Here is an 8230-nt window from a genome sequence, read left to right as displayed (position 1 = left end):
AGGCTGAGACACAGGCCAGGGGCTGGGGCCTTACTCAGACAGAGCGACAGGGCTGAGTCCACCCCCAGGAGGGGGGCTGGGAGCGGCCAGAGGGAGAGCACCGTGCTGGAAGCGTTTGCCTGGGCTTCTCCCGTCACGGGGCCCCCTTGTCTCTGGACTGGCCCGGGCCCACAGGAAGTGGCCGAGGCAGGAGCACTAGGCGGGATCCGGCGATGGAGGGGCAAGGGCCGCTCGGCTCTGCTCTCCTCCAGGGGGGGCTGTCCGGGTGCCGGGGGACGAGGGCTGGGTTCTGCGGGGCCGGTTACAGGTGTAGAGCCCCCAAAGCCGGGGGAGAGGGAGCCGCAGCGCGTGTGCTGCTGCATTTCAGCCGGGTGCGGGGGGACGAGGGTTGGGTTCTGTGGGGCCGGTTACAGGTGTAGAGCCCCCAAAGCCGGGGGAGAGGGAGCCGCAGCGCGTGTGCTGCTGCATTTCAGCCGGGTGCCGGGGGACGAGGGTTGGGTTCTGCGGGGCCGGTTACAGGTGTAAAGCCCCCAAAGCCGGGGGAGAGGGAGCCGCAGCGCGTGTGCTGCTGCATTTCAGCCGGGTGCCGGGGGACAAGGGTTGGGTTCTGCGGGGCAGGTTACAGGTGTAGAGCCCCCAAAGCCGGGGAGAGGGAGCCGCAGCGCGTGTGCTGCTGCATTTCAGCCGGGTGCCGGGGGACGAGGGTTGGGTTCTGCGGGGCCGGTTACAGGTGTAGAGCCCCCAAAGCCGGGGGAGAGGAAGCCGCAGGGCATGTGCTGCTGCATTTCAGCCGGGTGCCGGGGGACGAGGGTTGGGTTCTGTGGGGCCGGTTACAGGTGTAGAGCCCCCAAAGCCGGGGGAGAGGGAGCCGCAGCGCGTGTGCTGCTGCATTTCAGCCGGGTGCCGGCAGTGGCCTCTGCCTATGTCGGACTTGGGGGCTGCTTTGTGCTGCGGGCGAGCGGCGGGCTGCAGGGATTGGGCCCCCCAAAGCACCAGTCCCGCTGACCAGAAGCCCCGCAGCCCATGAGCACAGCAGTCCTGCTCCCGCTTGCTCCTCCCCCGACGTGCGCGTGTCTTTTCCAAAAGGAGGGTGCTGGCCCTTTAAGGTTCATCACAAATTAATTGGATAGTTTGAGCTCGGTCTCATGATTTCTTCTTTTTTTTTCTGCAGCAATTTGGTCTGAGATTTCTTTCTTTCCCTCTATTATCCACTCTGATTAACTCAACTGCACCTGTCAGCTTTTATTCCACGGAGCGGGCAGTGGCTTGCAGAAACCTGTTAAAATGCATGAGTTTCTTCACATGCACTCTTTCCTGGCCAGCCAGGCTGAACTGGAGCAGGGCTGGGATGGAGCCGACGGGGAGAAGGCGCTGCTGGTGCTGACCCAAAGGCAGAGCCGGTCTGGCCAGCGCATCATAGAAACCTAGGGCTGGAGAGGGGCCAGTGGAGGGCAAGGAAAACGATTTGGGGGCTGGAGCACACGACCTACGGGAGAGGCTGAGGGATCTGGGTCTGTTCAGTCTGAAGAAGAGCAGAGCGAGGGGGGATTTGAGAGCAGCCTGCAACTCCCTGAAGGGGGTTTCAAAGAGGCTGGCGAGAGGCTGTTCTCAGTGGGGGCAGGTGGCAGAACAAGGAGCAATGGGCTCAAGTTGCAGTGCAGGGGGGTGGGTCTAGGTTGGAGATTAGGAAAAATTATTTCCCTAGGAGGGTGGGGAAGCGCTGGGCTGGGTTCCCGAGGGAGGGGTGGAATCTCCATCCCTAGAGGTTCTAAGTCCCAGCTTGACCAGGCCCTGGCTGGGCTGCTTTCGTTGGGGCTGGTCCTGCTCTGGGCAGGGGGCCGGACTCGGTGACTCCCGAGGTCTCTGCCCGCCCCGGGATTCGAGGATTCTCTGGAGAATCCCCCTGGGACCGTTGGCCCTCAGCGACCTCGACTTTGGGTGCCCAGCTTGAGAAACCCAAAGCAGCGTGCGCTGGGCAAACACGCAAAGCAGGGGCCACTTTCAGACGTTTGGGCCTCAACGTGCCCATGAGTGACAGGCAAGCGCGTGTGACCCAGGAGACCCCCCGGGGAGGCAGCGCTCTGGCGTGCCCGAGTCCTGCCTGGCCGAGGCATGCCAGCCACTCGGCCCCTCCGCCCGCTGCACCTCCCCAAATGGAGACAGGCTGAGCCTGCGTCGGGGAGAGGCTACTGGGAGCTTTGGTTCCCTCCAGTTTGCGCGGTGGCTGGAGAGTCTCCGGGGGGCGGGAGCAGCAGGCAGGATCCGGGGCGCTGGAGGGCAGCACCTCTCTCTCCAGGCGGCTGTTCGTGCTGCGTTGGCCGGGGAGCCGGCGAGCTCCTGAGAAGCAGGCCCAGGTGGTGCGCGAGGCCCTCCCTGCGCCCAGCCTCCATCCAAACATTTCTCCCTGGCTGCAGATTTACTGCTTTGCAAATGCTAATTTTACATTCCAATTATAACTTGTTCCCTTTTCCTCGTTTTAATAAAAACGAAAGCATCCGGAAACATTGCGGCACCCGGGAAAGAGCAAGATCTGACATAATTAAAAAGTGGCTTCAATCAGGCTGTTTTCCTAATGGTTTGTCATATCAACCCACAGCTCCCCGCAATCCCCCTTTACTCCCAACCCCCTGAGGCATCATTTACATTTCTTAATAACCCCTCATTAATATTCATGAGGTGGGGAGGGTAATAACGGCTGAGTGCACACCACTAATTCAATTTCAGTGAGCCTCAGTGTGTTTAGTTAATCACCGGGGGACCTGGGTGACTCAGTACAATTATTTATTCGGAATTAGATCTCGAGGCATCTGGATTGAAAAGTGAACCAGGAATAAAATTAAAAAGGGATTCTCCTCCTCCGTGCTCTCCCCCTTCTGTCACCCCCGCCCCAGGCACCCCCGCAGCGCCACGCACCTTCCCGCAAGGCAGCCGGGCGGCAGAGCCCCGGGCTGGCCTGCTGCTCTTGCGCGCGGGGAAATCATCCGGCGAGCGGCCCGTTTGCTTTTTCCTTTTATGAAACTGATCCAAGGCCGGGGCCCTCTGAACTGGTGGGACAGCCCCCGGCGGGTCCACCTGACCAGACTCTGGCCTCAGGGTGGCCCCAGGGAAGGCGGGGGAGGGGGGTATCTGACCCTCACGTCTCTGCACCAGCCAGGCCTGGCCCTGCAGCGGGCGCGGCTGCCCAGGTCCCGGGAGCTCAGGGACCCAGGTAGTCGCTTGGGCCTGTCTGATCCTGCCCCCAATCAGTGGGACTGGCCATGAGCCTTCACTCCCCTGTCCCCTCTGCTCCCCACGCCAGCCTGGCTCTCTGCACACTCCCTCCCCCTCCCCCTCTCCAGCTCATGCTCATTAATAATGGATCCAGCTGCCTCCCCCTGTAATCTGCGCAATCTGGCTCCGACATGGCTGGATCCCCTTCCCCGGGCACATCCCTCCCAGGGCAAGGGGATGGCTTGGAGAGCTCCCCATTGACAGCTGCTGGGGGGGGGGGGGTTCCTGTGCCCTGCTCCCTCGCTGGGCTCTGCTGTCCCTTGATGCTAATTTCCCCTCTGTCTGCAGAGAAGCAGGCGCTGAGCCTTGCAGGCGTCAGGGGTGGGAATATCAGGTCAGTAGGGACTCACAGAGGGGCTGGGGCAGAACCCAAGCCCAATCCTCGACCCCCTCCGCCCATGTCTGACCCCTAGGCAGCATTTCCTGCCACTGCTGTATCTGCTACCCACACGCGCGGCCGAGAGGTGCTGTGTGCAGCCGCAGCGGAGGCGAGACCTCAGCGCGGGGAAAGGAAATGCTAAATAATTTAAACAGAAAATGGAATCGCGAACCTCTGTCGAGCCTCCTCGCTGCGAATGACTCTGTCTCTGTCCTGGTGGAGCAATTTACATGGAAAACCTCCGACTGGCGGCTTAATAGCCACCCGCTCGCTCCTGGGGTGTTGTGATGCCTTCCTCTGGGTTCTCAGGCCTGGATTTGTTCATGCTGCGGCTGAGACGCGGGGAGCGCACTGTGCCAGGCTCTGCAGGACCATGTAGCGATCCCCAGGCCCTGGCCTCAGGAGCAGACAGTAAGCGGACCAGAGGTTGGAGGGGAGACAGGCCCTGTGAGGGAAAGTGACTTTCCCAAGGTCACACAGCAAGTCGGTGGCAGAGCTGGGAGCAGCCATCCGGTCCCCTGACCAGTGTTCTCTGGAAGCTGAGCACAGCAGCCACCAACCCAGGAGAAACTCAAATGCCGCCCAGCTGATTAGCAGAGCGCCCAGGGCTGGCAGCGGGTGTCTCTATTTGTGGTGCACTTCCACACATGCCTTGGTGCACATAACAACATTTATTCTGCACAGGGATGGGAAATATCAGAGGGAACCTTGCTCCTGCCTCCCCTCCCAGGGCCTTACGCAGAGACACTGCTGCTGTCCTCCAGTGCCAGCCCTAGGAGGTCTCAACGGCCAAGGTAGCACTTCCAGGAACAACTGTCCCTAGAACGGGGCAGTGCAATGAGGCACCCCGGCTCTCAGCCCCTGCCGGGTCTCATTCTGCCCTCGGACGGTCTGGTGCGGGAGTCAGGCAGGGGAGCCTGGAGCCAGCTGTGCAAGGGCCGTGAGCAGCAGAAGCCAAGCCCAGCGGGTACCACGGTGAAGCCCTGCTCCTTCACTTCTGCCTCCCAGAGCTGCAGCTCTGACACCCCTGATGTGTAGCCAGGGCCCTGCTCAGCTGATTGCTGTAATGTCTGAGATGATGGAAACGTGGAGGCGCCGGCTGAGAGCCTGGGCTGGAGACGCTTGTCATAACTTTATCTGCGGGGAGCCAGCTCCTGTCGCCGGGTGATGGACGACCCGGCGCGGGGCTCGGTGCACGGCACAGCGTGGCTTCCTGCGCCTGCTAACGACGCGGCAGGTGAAAAATGAGTTCCTGGGACGAGCCGGGGGCCGGGGGCGGGAGATTCTGGGGCACGTCGCCACCTGCACCTTCCACTGGGAGTCCTGGGGAGCTGTAAGGTGCCTGGCGCTGTGGTCACCGACCGTGGCTGCGCACGGGGGCTGCCGTGTCCTGAGCCGGCGCTCACGAGGCTCCCGTCACTCTGACTGTGGCCGCATAGTGCACCGCGAAGGAGAAGGAACAAGGCCAGGGAGAGGCTGGCGGTGGGTGCCAGGGAGGCGCGCCCTGCTCTCCCGGTTCAATTCTTCCCGGCTTGCTCCTGTGCGGTGCTTCGTTTAGGGCCCCCCTACAGAAGGCAAGAGGCAGAGTCTCCTCTCCCTTGGCCCCCTCCGAGCCAGTGGCCCTGCACAAGGAGCAGGTGCGGGGGCTGCCGGGGAGAGGCCTCCCCAAGGGCTGGCTCCGAGGGGAGCGGGCTTGGGGGTCAGTGACATCGAAACAGGTCGGGCCAGTCCCAGCAAGACTCCCCGGACTCCGTGTTACCCCGTGAGGCGCCGTCTGGGCCGGGCTGCCTGTAAACGTGCCGGGGCGGAAGCGGGGACCCCAGCCAACCCGCCGCAGGGTGGGTCTGCTTGGCCGCGTCCGGCACCGCGCGCCGGTGCTGATCTCTGAGCGCGCCACGTGCCTGGTTCTCGCAGGGGACGGAACGGTTAACCGGGGGATGTGAACTGAGGCTGGAGCAGCCCTCCCCCCATCGCTGGCAGGGGCCGGCCCAGCCCGGCAGGGCCTGCCGTGGGCATGGGTCGCTCCTGCCTGCCAGAGCAGCCCCTGTCCGCGGGGGCCAGGCCAGCTGCGGTGGGGGGCGGGCGGTTAAACACAATGTTTAACTGGTTACAGATTGGGGTGCGGGGGGGGGGCTGTCTGCTCTGTGACCCGGGGCCCCTGCACTGGGATGGGAGATTCTCACTGACTCTCCCAAATGTGGATTCACTCAGGCTCAGCCTCCCAGGGAGAGACAAAGGGGGGAGGGGGGAGACCAGCACCTGGCTGGGGGCAGGGCTGGGAGAGAGTGGGGAATTTCTGTCTGGGATCATGGAGGAAGCAGCCGAGGCAACGGGCTGGGATTTAGGGGCCCAGGCTCCCCCATCTCAAGGGGGGCTGAGGCATCCCAGGCCTGCCCTGGAACCAGATTCCATCTGTGCTGGGCTGTATGCTGGAGAGGCAATAAACCCCCTCTATTCTACTGGCTGGGGAGTCTGTCCGTGCCATCACGGGGTGCAGGAGGCAGGGACCCCGACGCGCCATCACAGAGATTAACCAGGATTTTACCTCCCTAGTTGCTGCTGCTGTTCTAGCCCCTCTGCCAGCGCACTAAGCCGGCCCCTCTCACGCCTGCCCCAGGGCCGACCGGGGGGCTGAATGGCAGGAGCTGCTTTGCGTCTGACTGTGCTTCCTGTCCGCCTGGCTCAGCGGCTGACAGACCAAGGCCGCCCCCCCCCCCGCCCCTCCCCCGGTCACAAAGCTGTGGGGAGCCGCTGGCAGGAGCAGGCCCAAGTGCCGGGGTCCGGTGCCGGGCGGGAGGAGTATGGCCGACACGTCCCGGGAGCCAGTTTCAAAGCCAGCTTTTGCCTGTCCCTTCTACTTCAGAGGCAGCTGCAGGCCCTACCCTGGGCATCCCTGCTGCATTTCCGGGGGGACAGAGGCCTGGGTTGAATGGCACTTGGCTTTCCACGCGCTGCCCTAGCGCAGGTACGTAGCACAGCCTCCATTACAGGCACAGCCCTCAGAGGCTCCGAGGGGTTAGGTCACAGGCCCAAGGCCACACAGAGCACCAGTGAGAGGAAAGACCGGAACCCCGGTTTCCTGGCACCAGCCCTGGAGTCTAACAGCAGACACGCTGCCTCTCCTCCGGCAGCTGAGCCCCGTTACAGGCGCGGGGCCAATGTATCGGGTGTCTCCCCGCTGTCTTCAGGGGATCGGTACCCGGCATGGACGGGGTCATGGCTGCACCCCCTTGGAATCGCTCAGTCATGAGCCTATGAAGCCACACTCCTTCCCTGCAGCCCACTGTCTCGTGCCAGCTACCGGGCTCCAGGTCGGGACCCAGACGTGTTGCTCTCCTCCAGCCCTGCTCAGGTTTGTTTCTAACGTAATTTTGTCCCCCTGCCCCGGCTCCCTTTATTGGATACACCAGCCCTGCAGCGCCTGGAGCGACCCAGCTCTGCAGGCAGCAGTGAGCCTGGCCGGGAAGCCTTAGGAGACAGGCAGAGAGTGAGCTAGGAGCACGTCCAAGAAGTGGCTGACGACAGCTGCCTCGCTGCCCCTTGCATTGTCCTGGGCTTCCTGGTTTCACCCTTGGCCTTTCCCTGCCTCCCAGCGCACTGCAGAGCCCTGAGTAGCAGGGCACCGTGGGCAAGACACTAACAGCCAAGGGAGGCACCCTGGTTAGTTTGAGAAGCTGACGGGAGACAAGCCGCATCTCAGAGACAAAGGGTCCTAATCCCGCCTCTGAGACTGAGGCCTGCGGTGGCCACCCTTTTCTCCCTCCGTTTCCCCATCTGTACAGTCAGAAGATTCTGCTGACCCGCCTGTCGCTCCGGGTTCTGCATGGAGGAAATAGTGTCTGTAAAGGACCTGGCAGCTGACAAGCGCTATCTACAGGTACACCTCGAGCAAGGATGCCATTGGCCACTGTGAATGAGTAACAACCTCTCTGGGCCTCTCTTTTCCCACCTGCAGGATGGGTGTAGTACAGCTCTGAGTCTGCCAGGATTTACCCATGTGCTGGACTTCCCCACTTCCCAGTGACTTCCACGTGTGTGAGCTGTTGCAGGATATGGGCCAATACGTCCCCGGTTCAGTCTGACAGCCCCTCTCTCAGGCGACCCCTGCGTGTGACCCTCCACGAGGTCGCAGGGGGAAGGATGTGCCCAGAGCGGTGTGACAGACAGCGAAAGGGAAAACGGTATTTTAGGCAGATCGTCTCATTCATCAGAAACAAACGCGGAGATGGGGGAGGTTAGAGCAACAAAACATCATGTCATCATGAAATGGAATGTTGTCTGAGGTTCCCACGTACGCCAGGTTTATGAGGCTTCTGTCTGTCTGCGGAGGGTCGGCACTCCCCTCTTCATGTGTTTTATTTATTTTACAACTCCTTATGTCTTATTTATTAGCATCACTTGTCAAGCTTTCCAATAACTATATCATGCTCCCAAGTATATGTCAATACTCATAGAATGACTGTGTTTTGCCTTCGCAGCTGGAGAATTATCTGAATGCTCCATAAAAGAAAGGCAGAGGATCCAATAATGATCTTCTACTTGTCTCTTCTTCCGAGTGCAGATTTGTTGAGTTAATTTTCT

This window comes from Pelodiscus sinensis, chromosome 17 (assembly GCF_052426305.1).
Source record: "Pelodiscus sinensis isolate ZL-2025 chromosome 17, ASM5242630v1, whole genome shotgun sequence".
NCBI classification, from domain to species: Eukaryota; Metazoa; Chordata; order Testudines; family Trionychidae; genus Pelodiscus; species Pelodiscus sinensis.
Note: the sequence above shows the minus strand (reverse complement) of the source record.